This window comes from Barbus barbus (genome assembly GCF_936440315.1).
Source record: "Barbus barbus genome assembly, chromosome: 9".
Classification (NCBI taxonomy): Eukaryota; Metazoa; Chordata; class Actinopteri; order Cypriniformes; family Cyprinidae; genus Barbus; species Barbus barbus.
The window spans coordinates 25295768-25316572 of NC_136737.1; the positions used below are offsets into that span (position 1 = coordinate 25295768).

A 20805-nucleotide genomic window follows, 5' to 3' on the forward strand; every position below is an offset into this window, starting at 1 on the left:
CAATCTGTTTAATTTTTAATGGACTGGGTGAGGGGCAGGTTGTTGACGGCTACACTGCCTATTTTAGGAATCCTCAGCTGTCTGACTGCTCCAGGATGCAAATTATGCAAAGTCACCCAATGAATATTTAAAAAGATTCTTTTTGTTTGGTTGAGCAATTGTGGGGGATGCGCTTCACTGGGTTTTCATCAGTTTGGCCTTATACTGACCTCTTAATCGAATTATATATGAGCAGGTACAGTCAGTTATCGGCGTACTTGTGTTTTATTTTATAAAAGATGCCCTTCAGGCCCAGATGACACCTTGTCTTGGACTAAAAGGCCAAGAGTGATTTCAGAGTCATTTTGTAAATGCATTTTATTCTTTTGAAGTTAAAATGTAGGTCTGAACAACAGACTTGTGCTTCTACTCAAAGAAAACATGCTCAGGGCACATTTTCAGCATTGCAAGCTTTCCATTTGAGGATATCAAGAGCAAGCATTAATAGCATTCTGAAATAATTTGGCCAAATGACTTCCTGTGAGAGGATAATGGTATGTTTTAAGTGATCCGATGAAGAGCCAATCGATAAATGTTGCATTTGTGCACCGTGTCAGCATTTCCAGTCACTAAATGACTATGCCTTAGGTAAGAGAAACCTTGATTTGTTCTAGATGTTTCAGCGCTATTGCCGAATGAGCCGAGAATGATAGTCAAAGTTTAATATTGAGGGTGAATCCGTAAAGTTCTGAGTTAAAATTAATAATTGTTGTATGTTTGCAGTCTCCTCCAAAGGGTGCTACAATTCCGTACCGCCCCACTCCTGCTCCAGGTGCAATGCTCCTTGCTGGAAATCAGGTAAAATACACACCAAAATGGCAAAACATATGGTTGTTTCATCAACAATACTAAGCGTCCTACTTTTCTTTTAAAATCCATAACACTTAAAGGTGCATTACAAATGAACAAAAATCAATTATTGAGAAAGTACAAAAAAAAAAAGTTTCTGAATCTGTCTCCTTGTCTTGCACCAATTCTGGTCTTCTAATAATACTAACCAACAATTTGAGGTGTCGGATGAGGTTTCGCAGGAAATGTCAATTTGTCACATCCATAGACATTTGTACGATTGTTTATTTTAAAACAGTTGATTTCAATGAGAAGACTTTTTTTTAGATAGGGTGTACCTCTGCAAGTAACTAAGAACCAAATATTCCATAGTGCACCTTTAAGTGTTAAAGGAATAGTTAAAAAAAAAAAAAACACCTTTTTTGAATAATGTACTCTCCATAGTTTTAAACCTGTATTACTTTTTCCTTCTGGGGAAATTTGGCATAGCATGGCCACTCTTTTTAAAATGATGAAAGTGAATGAGTTGTCAAGCAACAAAATGACAAAACAATCACAAAAGTAGTCCACAAATAGTCTATTATATTCCAAGTCAAATAGTGACAGAATTTCATTTTTCGGCGAACTATATTCCTTCAAGGCCTTGTTCACACTGCACACAAATCTGATTTGCTTTTCAAATCCAGTCTTCAGGACTGGCTGACCAAAGTGACATTTTGCAAGGAATGAAATTGGAATCCATTATAGTCAATGTCTGGTACAGCTACATCGATTGTGACAGTCGTGACGTAGGTGTCATCATGATGCCAAGAGAGTTGTTTCTTTTACAACATTAGCAAGTTGTCATTGTGGATGTCTATTATGGCTTCTCACCATAGAGCTAGTGTTTAACTGTACGAATGCAAGTATTTTAAAGTATGAATGTATTTAAATCAGGTTTATTTTTTGAGATCAGTTTAGAAATAGTGTTTGTATACACCAAAAAGAAAAAAAGATGCCTGTGTGGACAAGGTTTAACTGTCTCTAATATAACCCTCTTAATTAGTGCTGGGATCAAGCAGATCCAATTAACATCACCAAAAACACAAACCCCACCACCAAATATGCTGTGCGCACTGAAAATACTTAATATTCAGTTGACTTAATATTGTAGAGTTTCATAAAACGCCTCACAGCTAACAGCATGCTGCCTCTATTTGCTTTAATAAAACGCGTATGTCCATCAATGAAGGGTGTTGGTTGGGACAGTCTGTGTTTATGAAATATTTCTAAGCTTGCTTGTTGTCTTCTCATTAATGTCATGGACTGAAGTCATGCAAACAAAGTAGTGCAAACATGAATAAATACATCTAAAGTTTAGTTCCATTTATTAGGTTACACTGTTATAAATCTGTCATGCAGCTAATATCATATTGCGAGAAATTCTTACAGCCTCAATAGAGCTTATTCAGTGTGAATGGCATGTTTAATTTGGCACAAAAGAAAATGGGATTCAGGAATGGAAGTATATTCAAAACCTGAAACACAAGCTGAACAAATTTATGTGTAAAAAGCGTTCCGAGTCCCAGTTTTGTCAGAAGATATATTTTCAGTGCTTCGACTAAATTTGTTCGCAAAACCATTCTTACTTAAATTGTCGGATTTAATGGCCTTTGAACAAACTGTGCTTCCATCCTTCACAGCCTTGTTTTCGTCCCCATTAAATGAGCTATGCCGTCTATCCTGACTAAGGTCTATTGTTTCACTCTTTAATCTATCGTTTGTGCCTTTAATCGCTTCACATAATTCTCTAACATGTCTCCAGAAGAGAGTAGGAGAGGCCGTTATGTTTATTCATGTTGACACAGCTATTCGTTATCAACACTCCTATGCATGAATAACAGTAGCATTAAGATCAATCAGGCTCATGAATATTCCTCACCATTAAAAGTGCTGTGAAGTCATTCGCCAATGGTGTAATTAATCGGACTGGCAGAAACTTTGACGTGTGCACTTACGATGCATCGTCTGTTTGATATATTTACCTGTCTGTCACGATGAGTAAGATTAATGTCTAATAATGAAATTAATGTTCATTGCTTCATCTTTTTTTGTTCATTAACGCTTTTCTGTCTGTATTCAAATCACGCCTAATGGTAATGATAGCAAAATTGATGCTAATGTACATGCAAAATATGTATATTCGTAAGACTAATGACATGTGAATGAAGCCTTGGTTTGTGTCTCTGTCCCCTATTTGCCTTTTTAAGGTTTTCGAAACATCAGAGTTTGCGTCTCACCCGCTTTTCTCAGTGGCTCAGGGAGGGCTGGATCTGCAACAAGTGAGTATCATTTATCCATGAAGGATAATATAGGGAGCCAAGCTTCCCACTCTTTCTTTATTTGCCTCTTTCGCCCCTGCATGGAGATGGGAATTCTGTTCCCCTCTATCATTCCTCCTGCCGCATGTTGCAGCCAGTGTCCTCCCCACTTGAGCAAGGGAGCGAGACTATACAGCAATTACTGTTTTTAGACATGAGATTGTTTTTCCACTTGACATTCAGTTCAGGCATGGCTTTACTATCGATCCACTGCAATTGTATAGATTTTTGCTGAGAACTGAGATTTGACTTGATTTTGTATATTTGTATAAACTTCACTGGTATTAAATATAGGGCGTCCCCCAAGGCCGTGGCTTTGGTCCTAACATATTTACAACATTTTAAAAGATTTAGCTATAAAGATTTTCTATTTTTACCCCAAAACATTTACTTTTCTATGTTTTCATGTAGCTCACATACAATCATGCTCAAAAAACACAAATAAAAATAAATGCGCAACATATTATGAAATGTATGCATTTTTTTTTTTTTTTGAGGAACTGACCAAAATTTAAGTTGATTTTTCATCATACTCTCTAAGTTTGCAAACAGCTTAGCTTTGGTGGAAAAAAATATCACTGTTCTTTAACAGTATGAGGTGCTAATCACTGATGTTGCTGTGAGAAACATTTATTCTGGATGTTTTAGATACAGGATACTCTGTTGCTGTGGGAAGTTCATTTGAGGGTACTATGATGGCGTGAATGGCTGATAATCTCTCTCTTTAATGTTCAGGTCTTCTGGGCAGACTGTTATCAGTCTAAATGTGCAAGTTTTACTATGAAGATTAACAGGAACAGTTTTTCTGCGAAATCCAGGAGATGTTTAGCAGAATGTCTAAGCTGATTGTATTTACATAAGTGCACATTTGCACTCAAACTTTGGTTCATTTATGAGACGTGCGGACCGGTGGCATTTGTTGTCACTGTTTGCTGGCATGACTCGTATAATATTCCAGGTCTGATAAAGGGGTATGGTGGAGTGCAAACATTACAAAATGATGGTCCGTTCCTCATACAAAACTGTTTTATGACTTTAGAAGTTTTATGGACTAAATTTATGGCCTTTTTTGAGATTGACATTCCCTGGCCACTGCCTGCTTTCATGTATGAAAAAACAACCGCATGAATATTACTGAAATCATCCTGTGTTTTGAGAGTGAATTAATGATGACAGAATGTTCTTTTTTGGGTGAACTGTTCCTTTAAGTGTCAGCCACCTCTAACTAATGCTGATGTGAAGGCTAAAAAGGGGAACCATGTGACCTTCCAATACACACACTCTACCTCGAGAGCTGTAAGGACGAGGTGTCAGGCCAGAGCACTGACATTCTCTTAAAGAGTGGCGATAAATGCTGTCTGCCAGGAGACAGGGGACTGACAACATCACCACGGCTCTCGCTAATGAAGGCACCACGTATGTGTGTGTGTGCATAAGGATTACACAGCGTTAAGTGGCTCAGCCAGGCAATTAATGCTTTTCTACATTATTTACGAGCATTTTGAGCTCAGAGAACAGGAAGGAAAGAAATAACATGGAAATGACTGAAATGATAAAAGCTCCGCCTTCTTTTTGCTACCTTAAGTCCTTACCCGGTAGGCACACGTATCTATCCAAGCTTTTGCAACCAAGTAATAGTTCAACCAAATGAAATTCCAGTTTATTTTCTCACCCTCATTTTGCTCCTAACTAGCCCTCCTTTTCGAGGGCTATCAGACTCCAGAAATAAATTGCCATTAAAGAGGCCCATATGACTTAACGCGCTATATTCCAAATCTTGTGAAGTCAGAAATAGACCAAAATTTAAGTCACCAATAATCAGTTGCGAAGCAATGAGAGTCATGTCGTGTCATGTCGTTTGTATTCTGATGTGAATCCAAGTTAAACAAATTATCGGACAAAAAAAATGTAGTGCACACAACTGATTCTTTGCATCAGTTGTTTTTTTGGATGTTGAGATGTGGGTGTTGGATGCAAAAGTGGAGGCAGATGAACACAAACTTGGATATGCAGGTTTAGGTGGACTAAATGATTGGAGATGTCCTCCATACATCACCAAAGAAGAAACTTTGATTTAAACATTACAAAGTCAATACAGATCAAAATGTGAACATGCATTTGGAAAAAAAGATGCAGTGAATTTTTATTTCATGCCGACCTTCTCCTCGGCTCTCAAATCTAATTTGCATTCAAATGACACATCCAGACGCATTGTCAAGTTTGAACTTATATTGTGGTCTTCGCTCACACAAAGCTGTTTTACTTTAAAAGTCTTGGAATATAGTGTGTGTCTTAATTTGCGATTTTGTCCTTGACCTTCTAGTTTGAAAACCCCTTTTTTGTGCTCCATAGAAGCAAGCAAGCTGTATTTTTAACATTTTAAGCACAAATTGAAAAGGATCAGGAGGACAAACCATAAAGATAGCAAAACAAAATGGGAGCCTATCAGAGACATTGAAGGGTAGGGGTGCCAGTCACGTAGCAAACTCTGAACTCACCTCCGGAGATGAGCTAAATCCGTCCTGACAAAGAAGGGTCATGTTTTTTTTCCCCTAAACAATGTTTGCCTTGAGAGCCGTGACCAATCATTTTCATTAACTTGGATACCAGAGACACAAACTAGGGTTGCTCCTCAACATGGACTGCCATTTCTGCATCAATGATCTTTTTTATTTTCCATTTTATCCTCCCTCGGTTTCTCTCTCTCTCCATCTCTCTTCCACGTGTTTAAACTTTTAAACAGGCTTATGCAAGAGAACCTCTGGGAACAGCACACAGCGTTCTCTGTAGCTTTTGCATCTGGCTATTTGGCTTCTCATTCTCTTTGATGAAGAAGCCTTGATTCAGAGATCGTCTAGTTTCACATCTGTCCCCTTTAGAAAGTTTTTGAATTATAAAGGTGGGAGGGTGGTCTAGAGGGGTCAGAGACCCCCTAGTTCTGGTCTGACCAGTTGACAAGTGCCAAAATACCTTCTAAAATCAGCCAACAGAAAAGAGAATACCAGCAAACAACTCTAGGCTTGTATGTTTATATCTTGTATAGATATATACCAATAATTACATATCAACGCGCATTCATAATCTTCCCACTTCAATGAACAACTGTGAACTACACTAGTAGTTTTCACATGTTAAGTGGTTAGCTAATCACAATAGTTGTTTAACATACCGAAGCCAAAGTCAGCATGAAATGGCATGTGTAACCTGTTTATTTTTTGTGAGAAAAGCAATGTTTAGTGTGTGCAAAAGCTATGTACCTCTATGAGGGTTCGACACTTCTTTCAATAACATTAGGCAGTTTTGATTTATATGCTGTTAAATGTTTGATGATAGCTTCTACTGCTTGTTTCCTGATCCAAAGATTCTGTAGAAGATGTATAATAGCACCCCTTACCGTAAATCAGTGAAAACATGGATTGCCAAAAAATTCCTTCAATGGTGGGGAAAGAGTTAAATAGTTATGAGGAGCTTATAAAGAATGATTTAATATGTTCTAAGTGTATCTTTCAATTTTAACACTTGTTACCATTTCTTTTTCAGGCTTTTACTGTACAAAACCAATATGGCATTCCACACTCAGAGGTAAGAAGCTTTAGAGAAAATTTCTGAAAACCATCTTCATACTGCATAACTTCCATAAGTTGAGTGTTTTTTTTATTGTGTGTTTGTAGTAAATGAGCTTGTTTTACAACTGTGAATGTACTATACAGTATGGTTCAATTCTCAGCTGTGTATTCTGATAATAAAACCCTTTCATACAATTGAAATGACTTTTCCCTCCCATTTTTCTTTCTCTTTTCTCAGTTGGCCAAGTTGCACCAGTTGTCCATGCAGCAGGGTCTTGCCCCCATAGCACAACCAACAGCCACCCCAGTTATGCCTGGTATGTTTTGCCAATCTGAGTCTCTTTGAAGAGGAAGATAATGGGTGGGATGGGGGCAGATCACAGAAATTATGGGTTAGACAGTGGCTTAGACTGTAATCAGCTTGTTGCCACCTTGGTCACACAAGCAGGATTCCCGTTTTAAATTGTTCACTGGAATATGGTGTAGAAGTGGTCTGGTTATGTTTTCAAAGGCCAGGAACAGTGTGAATGCAAAAAGTAGGTTCTTTTTCCAATTTAAAAATGTTAATTTTTTGTCTTCTTTTGATCGATCTAAATTTCTAATAGAGAGAACTCTAGTGCGAAAAACACCTTATATTTATACAGAAGCACTGCTTTAGCAGTGCTAAATCTCCTTGTACAGTGAGCGTGGATGTAACACAATTCCACCTGAGAACTCAAGTTTAAGTAGATGGAATCAAACAGACCTCCCAGAGACCCAGAGGCCACCCAAGTTCAAGGTAATACACCTGAACTCCATGGAGCATACGGCACATGCAGATTACAGCTGCAAAAATGGGGCCAACCTTTACAAGGCTCCACAGTCAGCTCCTGGGGCTTCTCAGAGACATGACAAATGTCCAGCTAAAGAAAAAGGAGGGACTCTCATCTTTTCTTGCTCTTTCACTTTTTTTTCCTTGCACAGAACCAGACATCCAATTATACAGCCACCCCAGGTTATTCCAGGTTATGTCTTTCAAGTTGTATGGTGTTTCCCAACATTTTCCAAAGGTTTTGTTGTGTAGGCCCTCTAAAGCCAACAGACTATTGAATATTGCGTAAATAAGCACTTTTGGAGCAAATGTGAGAATCAAAAAGTGAATTGAGGAATTGAGTGGTCGAAACAAATGTAATAGTTGCCCCCTGCCGCTAAAACTACAAGAGCACATCCTATCATGATATGGCTGGGGAATTCGATTATGTCGAATGAGGTAAAAAGCTCATCAGTCAAGGCAATGTTTCAGCCTATTAAATAGGCCCCTGTTGGGTTGGGAGGCACTGATGGGTCTGGACCTCCTGCTGAGACAGGAAGTAGATGGAAAGAGAAACAGGCTAGCTCTGTGCCTGTTATTAGCGGTTAGGTGACAGCATCATGCTAATAGATAGCAGAACGCTTAAAGGAATATTCTGGGTTATATACAATTTAATCTCTACAGAGCATTAGCGGCATAATGTTGATCGACAGGCTTTGGTTTTGGCCTATGATCAAGCTAAGAGGCTCTTTTATGGTAAACCAATTTAAAAGGGTTAAACATTTAGTAGTTTGTGAGGTAACCTAGTCTAAGTGGTTGATCAGTTGGACTAGTGATTATCGGGATACGAGGGCTGAGGGTATCCTGGTTAACCACTCTGACTAAGCTAATGGGGACTTGAGCTGTTTAACCATGTTCAGAAACCGCTTGACCACTTTGGGCTGGTATAACCTGTTTGTTTGTTTTTGTTTTTCCCAGGATGCAAGGATAAAGAACCTTTATGATTTACACACCATATATAATTAAATTATAATATAAATATATATATATGATATATCATACTTGATATAAATTGAAAAGCAATTTCAGTCCCTCCCCAAACCCATGCCATTAGTTGAGCTACTGTTTCTATGTTGATCCAATTAAACAGATTGTGATTTGGTTTGATGCTGCTGATTTGGTACAATCCTTGCTTTTTTGAATAGTCTGAACGAGTCAGAATTGGTTTTGGGCTGTAACTTCATCGTATCAGTGTAGAATAAACCTGAACTATTTCACTGCTCTTCCTTTAGGTTGTTATTTACAATGAACATACAAAAGAGTAAAGGGAGAAAGAAAATGCGCTGTGCATGATCGGTGAAAATGACACATCCTAAGATTACTGTTGTCCACATAAGTTCAGAGGAGCTTCTGCCAAATTTAGAAGAACACAAATGCTGAACAAAAAGAAAGGGAGAGAATGAAGAAAGCAAACAGTGAATTGTCTTATGGTTTGTTAACTTGGTACCTATTCCTCTTCCAGCAGGCATGGAGTCCAGTTCCCAGACAGCATCACAAGAACTTCTCATTCCAAATGACGTAAGTGCAAAAATGTCTTTTTGCAAGTATCACATTACTCATGTTACTCACTGATATTCTGTACAATAGCACTTTTGCTTTAGTAATAATGCTTAATTATGTTTGTTCTATGTGAAGACATTATTAAATCTTTGAGGACGGTCCGATCTTTGTTTTAGACTTAAGTAAGTGCTTTTTCTAGAAAGTCCGTTTTTTGGGATTTTTTTTAAAGAGCACCTCTCATGGTACACTTTGGCCATACAGAAATCCTGAAACTTTTCTTTCAAACACACTGACTTGTCTTTTTATCTGTCCACCCCCTGTTCTGCTAGAAGAGCTTCACAAGATCTAGTTCAATCCTGTCATGGCGTCTGACATGCTTAGCACTTCTCTGCTGTCAAAACAGAGACGGTAAATAAAGCCAGAACCTTTTGTCAGAGCTCTAGGTTGTGGTGCAGACCCCGCACCCCGGGGGCCAATGGGACGTTCCCTTCATGCCTTCTGACTGAGGCTCCCCCTCGCCTCCAAGTCTCCCTGAGATCACAGGATTAATCGACTGGCCAAGGGCCCAGCCGTGGATTCAATACATACATTCAGCTCCAATTGTTTTGTTATTTTAAGCCATCATGCCCAACTAGTAATAATCTACAATTAAGGCAGCAATTTTTAGTAAAACGGTGTTGTTCACATAAGTTTGTATGTCTGACTTTTCCCATTATCTCACTGTCTCACACCAGTTAAACACAGTTTGTCTTCTAAAAAGTCACTGCGTGTCCTATGTGAACTACTACTTATTAATTTTGTGTTGTCAGTAAATCTAGTGATCGTTTCAACAATTATTCTTAGAATATGCCCTGAAATTTGAGAAATATTTTAGTTATGCAAGCAAAGTGCTCTTATTCAAATGAGTGTGAAGCTTGCATAGTGCTTACATCAGCATTTTTTATTTCTTGTGCAGCTGTAATGACTGAGTGGATGCATTATCTAGAGTGATTCTGTACAAGCAAAGTCATTGACTACCTTGATACACATGAACAAGAACCCAGCTATTATCACATTGACCCCAACTTCAAATATATCTTGACTTCCTGAATGCATTCATTAGGTGCTAGACCTCATTTCTAGTAATTTCTATGTAAACTTAAAAAAAACTTCACCCATTTTTCCAATCAAGGGCTAATTTAGCATGCTTGTACATTCATATTCCTGTGTAAAGCCATAAACAGAGCAATGGAAATTATTGAAATTCCCTTACAGCGTTGCAATTCCAAGGCGAGGCGACATCAAACGCCTGGCAGACTAAGTTGTTTATCATTCGCAATCAGGTTTCTCTCTATAGAGGAGCAGTTTCTCCATGGTGAACCATCCCTCTAAATCAGTAGAAACGCGTCGCAATTAGATTGGGATCAGAGCAGTGCTGTAGAGCACAGCAGTGGGAGTGGATGTGGAGACTGCCCTGTGAGAGGTGGACACGACCATCAGCGATACCAGTTTTAGCTGGCAGGAAATGTGTTCATGCTCCCCATACTTTCAGAACTAAGACCTGAGAAGTAGATTCCCTTAAAATAGACCTGTCTTCAGCTTTCGTAGGGTATACATACCTGTCTCTCGCTTCGGACAGATTTGACCCCAAGCATGCACCTTGATTTCAATGGATACAAATAAATCAATAAAACATAAGTTTTTATTTGGAACTGGTAAACTTGACAGTTGGAGGAGGGTGTGTGGGTGTCGATACTTTGTTTCGTTGATATGTTGCTGGAGGATGGATAATTCATAGTGTTTAAAAAATGAAGGATATCAGTGGGCAAATATGTGGTGCAGTGCAGAGAACATGCTGGAATCCTCTATGTCAGGGTGGCAGTGAGACCTAGCGGTCGACTATAAGCACTTAGCCACAATCAGCTGAGCCATTAATAGCCCCTGGGCACCAGGGAGAGTGGTGCGACGAATCAGGAGCTTTGACGTTCATATGACTCGTGAGGAAAGGAATGCTTTGTGGAGCAATTCTTGCTCACACAATCCAACTCACACTCAAAGTGAGGGTTGGGGGCTGGGATGCAGAGTGGACAAAAACAAGCTGTCAGTCATTTGAATGACAAACCATTAACTCATCCCAGTTGGGGTCACTCCACTTTATCATTGTCTAAGCTTGAAACCAAGCCCTAAGGTCACCTAACTCCCTTGGTCCACTTCCTTCAAGCTGTGGACACGTTCTGCAGAAGGTACAGTAATCTGGATTCATACAGTAGGTTTTTGGTATGTTGGATGGCCTCAAAAAAAAAAAAAAAAAACACTTGATGCTGCCACAGTAGGATGAATTAGTTCACCACCTGCTGTTGGTTTAAACCTACCGTCTGCCTCTGCAGAAATATTAGCAGATGCTTGTTATAAAGACAATGCCATGCACAGACACCGCCTTGTCATCTTAGGTCCAGATGAACAAACACAACAAACCAGCACATCAGAGTCAACCATGATGACATGCACACAAAGGGAGATTGGAGTGTTTGTCATAAGGAAGCATTAGAGTGCAAATACTGTCCCTGAAATCAATAGGACCAAGTGCATGCCATGTTTTATGAATTTCTGGATTGCAGTTGACCAAGCTCCAGGGAAATTATCCTGACGTAGAATCTGAGCAACACAATTTTAGTTTTCTTTAAACTGGCTAGGCTCTCATAACGTTTATGTTGCAATATGCACCATGAACAGTGGTGTCCTATCCTGTTCCCGGAGGACCACTGTCCTGCAGAGTTTAGCTCCAACCCCAATTAAACACACTTGAACCAGCTAGTCAAGGTCTTCAGGATTTCTAGAAACCTCCAGGCAGGTGTATGGACTTTGGCTGGATTGGACACCCCTGTCTTTTTTATATATAACTGATTGGTCTTTTCTTTCCTCACAGCTGATTGGTTCAATAATCGGCAGACAGGGTACAAAAATCAACGAGATCCGCCAGGTGTCAGGGGCTCAGATCAAGATCGGCAGTCAGCTGGACAGCACTAGTGACCGACACGTCACCATCACAGGCTCCCCAATCAGCATCAACTTGGCCCAGTATCTAATCACATCCTGGTAAGCACTGGAAGCCATTCCATCGTAACAGATCTAGGGTGTTTAAACTTGACTACTGCATATGTTTATATGGCATAATTTACACCATAATGCTGTAGATGGCCCTGAAGTAGGATACCCTGACAAAACCTCTGGGAATTTTCAATCAGGGGTCTTTCCAGTCCAGTTTGCTGGCCAAAAGAAGCACTCTTGAGTAAAAGCATTGCACAAATACAAAGCCAGGAGATGTGGTAGGGAGAAGCCAGGCTGAGGGATTAATTGGCCAAGTTTCAAGCCAGAAGCTTGTTAGAGCTTAAAGGCAGAGTATTTTGGTTGCCTCATAGACATAATGTAATTTTATCCCACAAGATCTATGTGGTTGCAATTTGATCAAATGTTGTGTCAGGCAAGAAAGCAGTAAATTCCTGACAGCTCAGTTCCTCAGCGGACACTCCTCCATCAATGCTGGGGCAAAATTTAATTTGCTAATGTAACAAAATTAATAGTTCTGTTCTTTACCCAGGCTTATAAAAATTATTCTAACGTCAGTTCAATTAACATAAGGAATTGTCAAAACACTTATAATAAATCTGGACAATTCAAACCAATCTTGTTGGTAAAGTTCAAGTCAGTAACAAAAAGACACCTAGAATTTATTCTGTGGACCCGAGCATATGAATTAATGAATAATAATGAGGAAACAGAATTGGACCCCACTCCAAATGAGTGGCTTCTTTCTTTATTCCTGCATTTCTGTACTGGCTAGCAAAGAAACTAAGATTTCTAACAGATGCAGTGTCATGTGCAAAATAATATATGAATTCTTCTAGCATATTATGTCTCAGCAGGTTGACAAGAGAGCAATAATTGGGTCTTGAATTAAATATTTATGCTTGTCTCAGGTGTGTTCAACAAGCAGACCGGTGCAGAATGTCAAACTCACTCTGAGAAGCCCCTAATTTGTTTTATTTGAAATATGTTACTCAGGCATCCTGCATGGGAAAATTACTACGTTGGTTTTGGGAAGGCTTTTGTTGTTTTGTTTCGGTCTTAATATTATTGATTTTAGTGGTTTCTCATCAGTTGAATTCCTATCAGTTTGATTTTTGACAAGTGACGGCAACAAACGCCGATCCCAGAGCAACCGAAGGCACTCTAGCGTCAGAATACATCCTTAATGAGTCAGCTCCATCAAGACATTAAAAATCAAACATGATTATTCATGTCCTGGATGAAGTCTGGAGACGTCACCCTCAATCAGTGTCACTCTCGAAGAATACTTCCTCCGAGACAGACGTCTCGTTTCAATGCATTGCATCAGAGCGTTCTGCATATTGAACACACCCCATACTTGATAATGTCCTGAGAAATCAGTTATACGCCCTCGATATATAATTTAATGGCAGAGCGCATTTGATTACATGCATTTGTCAACATGGTACTCAGTGCAAATGCATCTTTGTGACGACTTGATAAAAGATAAAGGAAATGCTACTGAAATTGAAATCATTTTGTTTCTTTTCCCAAAGCCCCTACCCAAGCCATCACCCTGAATTAAACAGCTCCTTTCCCATGAGTGCCAAGGTCCCCCCTCAAATAATCTGTTGCAACCACCAGCAAAACACACCTTTCTTATGATTTTTTGTTTCTGTTTATTGATTCTTTTTTTATTTCTCTCAATTTTTGTTTAACATGTCTTTTATTTAACCTTCTAACCCTTCTCCATCTGGCTCCCCTCCCTTGTCCCTCCACCCTCCTGTCCTCCACCTCCTTCCTTCCCTCCCTCGTACAGTTTAGAGACCGCCAAATCCACTGCCCAGTCCTCCTCCATGTCGACCCCTGTAGACCTCAACATGAGCTTCACCCAGACTGCTCCCCATGCATCGTCCTCTGCCGCAGCCCTGGCAGCGATGGGCGGCCTTCCCCACGCTCCAATCTTGGGCGCCCCCTATACCCTCCCCCTCTCCAGCCTCCTGGGAATCAAATCCATCCCCTTCCTGGCACTCTCGGCCCCTGCTGCTTCAGCTGCTGCCCATGGCACCTTGGCCTCCTACACCGCCAAGATCTCCTCCGCCAATGGCATCAAGAAACCAGAGAGACAGAAGTTTGCGCCCTACTGAAGAGGAACTACCGAGTACCTCCTTTGTTTCCGAGAGAGGAATACTTTGAGGGTTCTTCTCTTCTAGCCTGATGTAGCGGTGTAGAAACAGACAGTACCAACTTATTTTCTTTTTTGGTTTAGTAGCTTGTCCTGAAAAAACTGTAGGAAAATAATGGCATAAACTTTAATTACTTTTTGTTTTTTTTTGGCTGAGGTAGCCGCAAAAGCCATAGACTATTCCTAATCTCCTATTTTCCCAAAATCTTTACACACGTTTATTGTCTGCTCTTATTTATTGATAATAACAAAATATTCCCGCAAAGAGTTTATAACGTAGAACACTGTTGACTGATGCTAATCTCTTATGTATCAGCTTTTATACAATGATGTCTGTGAATGCTTCTGTATACAACTTCCTGATGTTTTTAGAAATCTTTAAATGATGTATTAAAACAAAATATGAAAAAAAGGGAATGTTTTTAAAAATGACAACAGATCTAAACCTTGCTTTTGTGTTACATTTTTACGTTTTGTTCACATTCGTTTTGAAATGTTATTTATTTTATTTATTGTGCGTAGTGTTTCTTTTACAGTCAATGTTTGTTTTCTGTAACGGCTACAGGTGAAAAAAATATATATTTTCAAATTTCTTCCATTCGATCATGGTTACATACATCCTGAAAAAGCCACGTCTAAGTAACCACGAACAAGACAGTTGTTTAAGTAGTGAGTTTCTTTACTTTCTATGGGAAGTGTATGGTGCCACGGTGAATTCTGGTGTGATTAAATACCCAAATACGAAACGGCTAGCAAATTCATTTCAAAACTTTGGCTAGCCATGGCAGAGTATGGACAATATCATTTCAGGGGGGTTCTTTCACCATTTCTAATGGCATAAAATGACTACTACGCATGGTGACTGCCCTTGTCAGAGACTAATGCTGCATGTTGACTTGGCCCCTCACACTAGCAAAGATAGCTAATGCATAGGTCTCTTTGTCGATGGCGCTAAAAATAGGCAGTGTTGCAGAAGAGCAATATTGGTTTGAAAATACTAAAATATACCCATATAGCAGACCCACACATAAACATGCTTCAAGTGTAGCTACAGTAATCATTATGCTCGATCACAGAGTATATTATGTGGACTGACCTTTTTTCTCTTAAAAAAAAAAAAATAGAAATAATCACACTTATTTTTCTAAACCTAGAGTCCTAAAAATGGAATGTGACCACTCACACGATTCATTCACTTGGTAGATGTAGTGTAACCTTGACTCGTGTTTGTCATTTTTTTTCTTTAGCATAATTTGTTTTATTTACATCTTCGCAAACGTCTTTCCCATACTCATTTGCATGAATTTAACTTGCGTCTATGCAAAACATCTCGGGGGCGGTTCAGCGAGGTATCCTATGTCATGCTTCATAGATGGCCCTAAATAAACCACCGTTGGCAAAGGGCTATCGGCAAAGGCGGAACCCAAGACAAAGACAATGATGCTCTCGAATTTATGAACCATGCTATGTATAATATATATACATAAATATATATGTTCTATTATATCCATATTTCCCATTCCAAAGCCTAACACATAACCACCGTTTCACACACTATACGACACAGTGTGGCTATGATAAACACTGTCACACTTCACCGCGATAATTCCACGATAGCCGGACATGGTTCAAAAACTGTTCAGATGCTTGAATTATCTAAGGTCTGGTTTATGGATTCACATGAGGTTTCCTTTGTCAGCCTTGGGATAAATGCAATGCCATACAAATGAATAAAAACAATACTGTATTAACATAATCCAGTCTCTTTTGTTCTTTCTCAGCTGCGTGAAATGAAAAAACATTAATAGCTGAGTGTGTGAATGATTAACAATTCAGTCTTTTTTTTTTAAATAGGAAGTTTAGACCTGAAAAGCGTTTGAACTTAACACCTCAAATAAACAAGGAATTAAAACTAAGCCCTAAGGTACAATGTGTGTTTTATTAAAGCAATAATCCACTCAAGGCCATTATATTGCAGCGATTTTATCATGGGTAAGGGCTGTTAATAAGGTTTGTCATGACACAAAGCCCCTTAACTATGGTAAAATCAGTGTGCTTTATGACCTCCAGTGCGATGTTGCTTGCATAAAATGGCAGCAACAGTAATATAAGACAAGCAATATTAATTTTCTTTACAGTCATTTTCTTCTAAATCAAATTTGAAGAGTTGAAGCTGACCAAACTTTGATTCAAAGCAAAAAAAAAACAAGACTGATTGACATAATTAAATCAGACTTCAGAAAGTAATATGAAACCTCAAACACAATAATTGCTTATAGGTATTAAAACTATGTATGTTAAGCATGAAATAGAAATTCATATATTTTCAAAATGCATCTTACAGATCTTATAGGGAACAATTCTTCTATGCAGGTTTCATTTTAAAAATGTTTTTTTTTTGACCTTGTCATTTTTAATCAAAATGTTGTTAATTTGATCGTATGAAACAACAGACTTCTCTCTAATGCATGCCATACTTCTCCAATCATTTTGTCTGCTTTAAGAGATATTTCACCCAAAACTTTAAATTCTGTCATTAATTACTCATCATCCTTTCGTTTCAAGCCTGTAAGACCTTTGTTCATCTTTGGAACACAAATTTAGATATTTTTTCATGAAATCCAAAAGCTTTCTGACCCTGCAGTGACAACAATGCAACTGACACGTTCAAGGCCCAAAAATGTAGTAAAGACATATCTAAAATAGTCCATGTCACGTTGCTGTCTATAGAGGGTCAGCTCTCAGATTTCATCAAAAATATCTTAATTTGTGTTTTGAAGATGAACGAGGGTCTTATGGGTTTGAAACAACACAAAAATTAGTAATTAATGACAGAATTTAACTTTTTGGGCGAAATCTCCCTTTAAACTGCACCACTTTCTTAAGATTGACTGTAAGCTGACATTTCGATCACATTCAGATTGCTTCAGTTTGCCTTTCTGATAATTCATTTCACTTATATTACATCAATATATTGCTGTATGTGGCTACATACATTCCATTGCAACTTCAATGCAAAATATTCATATACAAAAAAGTAACAGTTTGAGGAACGTACCATGAAATCAGACAGTCACTCTTTTGATGTAGTTCTTCACTATTTTGCCTATTAAACATTTTTTTGGTGTGTTTAAAGGGATATTTCACCCATAAATGAAAATTTTGCCATCATTTACTAACCCTCACATTGTTACACACCAGTATGAATTTCTATTTCCTGTTGAACAAAAAATATAAATTTTGAAGTATTTTTTTCATATTAAGGAAGTCAATGGCTACCATCAGCTGTTTGGTTTCCAACATTCTTCAAAATATCTGCTTCACCAGATGCATATACCTTCATTAATCTCACGCCACATCTGTCATGAAAGGTTAATATGCTTATGTTCAAAATCAAATCTTCAAATCAGCTTTTCTCTGCATTCATTATGCAGTCTATGCCAACACACAGTCATTAGAAGATTTGCCTGTTCTGTCAACATTGACATTGCATTTTTACAAGGTTAGCATCCTCTCAAAAGCGAATTAAAAAGCCATCGCGCAGTGGGCTGTTAAAATAAGCAGTCTAAAATAAGACATCCCACTTTTGTTTGAACAAGTCTCTGTTGTGTCACTCAGTGCAGACGGTGTATTTTCATTTCTGAGGAAAAGCCCCTTGAGACTAGTACAGCTGAATCTCAATAGCAATAACCAAAATTCATGTGTATAATAAACAAACTCCGCTATAATAACATGCTGACACATCAGCCGCCCTTTCTATCTTTGTAACCTGGGCCGAGAGTGCCGCCCATGGTGGTTTGCCATCACGCCGCCAAATGCAACGACGCCAGAGATGAAAGCAGTCTATGAATAAAGCTTGCACCTCGCAGCAGCTGCTCAAACACAAACAAGTTCTTACAGGCGGGGTTTTCTGTCCCGAACGGGTGGGTGTGTGTGTAATGACAGCCTAAACACAGTCTACATCTCTCACAAAGGAGCTCACCGATGCCCACGTGAGACAATCCGTGACATCTTGCGCAAAAAAACCCACCAAGTTTAGTGTCCTGCATTGATGTCGACTGTCCACGGCCTGAGACGGATACTTTACAAGAGTAATTATGCAACGATAACATCCTACACCCATTGAGTGGAATAATAATTGCAATTTACCAACAATTAAAGACAATCCACAGACAAAGCAGTTGGAAACGGAAGCCAGTAATTATATGGTGATGGCCATTTGGCCGTGGTGGGCGCTGAACACCGGTGGGCTTGGCATGCGAATTAAAGCACATGCTCTGTGCCATGTACTTGGGGTAAAAAAACATCAAATTGGAATTGAATTCAGAGGAAAGTGAAATACATCTCACCCCATTAAACAGAACTAGAGTGTATTTGTAGCCTAAAGTTATTCAGAATTATTTAGGGCCACTGTGACCTTCCCCAGAGGCAATGTGAAAGCCTGTAAAATATTTGGAAGGTAATAAGAAAGATGGAGAAAGAAAAAACTGCAAGTTCATCTCTTATTAACCGGCCAAACAAAATATCCACTTTCCATCACGACAAACTTCTTGAAATGATAGATTAGATTATTTCCCCTATACACCTTGGCCTGGATTTGCCTTTGGCAGAGTTGTTACAGTATTAATATTATAGTATTTAGAATCAAGTTTTATTCTTATATTTGCCGTTTTCATTTTACTTTTAGCTTAAAGGGATAGTTCACCCAAAAATGAAAATGATGTGATTATTTACTCACCCTCATGTCGTTCCAAACCCGTAAAACCATTATTCATCTTCGGAACACAAATTAAGATATTTGTGATGAAATCTGAGAGCTCTCTGACCCTCCATAGACAGCAACACAACTGAGATGTTCCCAGGTCCAGCAATGTAGCAAGGAGATCGGTAAGATTTATGTGCTTTTGTGTTTGTTTGTGTGTGTATCTATATATTTATTTCATTTTTAATTTCAGTAGCTTAAGCACTTCATTTGTTTATTTCAGTTTCAGTATTTTCTTACAGGGTTTTCATCTGATATCTATTTCAGGTTTATTTCAGTTCACTTTGAATTTGTTTTAAGCTAACAACAGCCCTTCATTATCAAGTTGTAGTATATTAGCAAGTCTTTTTTTAAAAAGTCACATCTACCAACTTTTTGGCCCATAATCTTATATTTTAAAAGCAAAGTGTGTAATTTCTGTAGCACCAGAACAGAACGGCAAAAATAATGACCACTCCCCTCATCTTAGATTGGCCAGGCAAACAAACAGCCCCACCAATAATGTAGTTAATATTCATGAGCCAAGGAGAATCTGACAGTTTATGTAATGAGCTGCCAAAAAAGTAAACTTACTTTTCAAACTTATAAACTTAAAGAGATGCATATTCACAATTTCCACAATGTTTTAGGCCTAATTATTAAATTTTATGACAAAAAACTTTTTATTACCACCTACTTCCCCAGCAACATCAAGTAGTAAATGACGATTCACAGCTGTGACATAACATAAAGACTTTCCTGGAGACCTCCAACCATATTCAGCCCATACTTCCTGTCTCAACAGAAAATACTATACATGTTCAAGTGAATGCAGTTGTAACTATTATATGGATGGACGTGGCATCACAAAAGGCGCTTGGGTTGGTTTTTAGTCCCTGTAATTACGCGTCTATGAGAGTGAGTCACACCGGCAGATCTGAAACTTACACAGCAATCCTACAATCAGCCACAATGAGGGTTTTCAGCACAGACAATCTAATGCCAGAGGTCTGCGTGTTAAGTGATTAAATATTCGTCTCGTGAGAGGAGTCGGTCCCTCGCACTCATTCACGACGGTCCGTTGAGCACACAGCCCATTCATCAAGCCATTCATACACACATCATGTACAAACTGCCTTCCCATTCACTATATGCAAAACAATCTGTGAAAGCACCACTGAATGACCTGCTTATCAACACAACCCTTCTAAAGGCCTGAAGCTGTCTTTCAGGGGCTGAATGACATTTCTTAATAGTGATCCTCAATCCAATAGCATCAAACTCCTCACCTCGTATCAAAGGCCTCTGAAGTTTCTTCCCTCGGCATCCCAGAGGGCAACATGTGCCCTGATGGTTCAGGAGGACAATCAGAAAACAGGATCAATCGGGCTGAAACAGGAGGTGAAGCACCTGGACCCTGGTCGCCATCTGTTAGCCAGGAGCTGCTCATCTGGAGGGGAAAACGGCAGAGAGCAACTTAAAAAAATATATAATAATTATATATGTAACGAGATAAATGTTATATAAATATCAGTTCTTAGGTTCTTTAAGTAAATCCTGCGTTAATGAGATCGCAGTTCCTATTGGTTGCGCCGGTGGCGCTATGGCCCAGTGAGTTCTAACAGTGCAGCAGAGCTATGGAGAACTGCTGTGGGTGAGTCATTTTTGTTGTAGCTCCACGCTAAAAGTAAAAATATTGTTTCATGTGAAATGTTATACACTGGTCGAAAAGTATTGAACATCATAGA

General features: G+C 38.8%; 1 pseudogene across 1 annotated transcript in view; it reads left to right on the top strand.

Annotated features, from left to right (window-relative positions):
• LOC306875500 (poly(rC)-binding protein 4-like) overlaps positions 1-16070 on the top strand; it is a 90465-nt pseudogene extending 74395 nt beyond the window's left edge. The window contains exons 8-14 of the transcript in view: positions 763-837; positions 3078-3149; positions 6729-6770; positions 6993-7071; positions 9067-9122; positions 12010-12179; positions 13951-16070. The product of the transcript in view is annotated as a poly(rC)-binding protein 4-like (transcript). The remainder of the gene's footprint in view (positions 1-762; positions 838-3077; positions 3150-6728; positions 6771-6992; positions 7072-9066; positions 9123-12009; positions 12180-13950) is intronic.
• The last annotated feature ends 4735 nt before the right edge of the window (positions 16071-20805 follow it).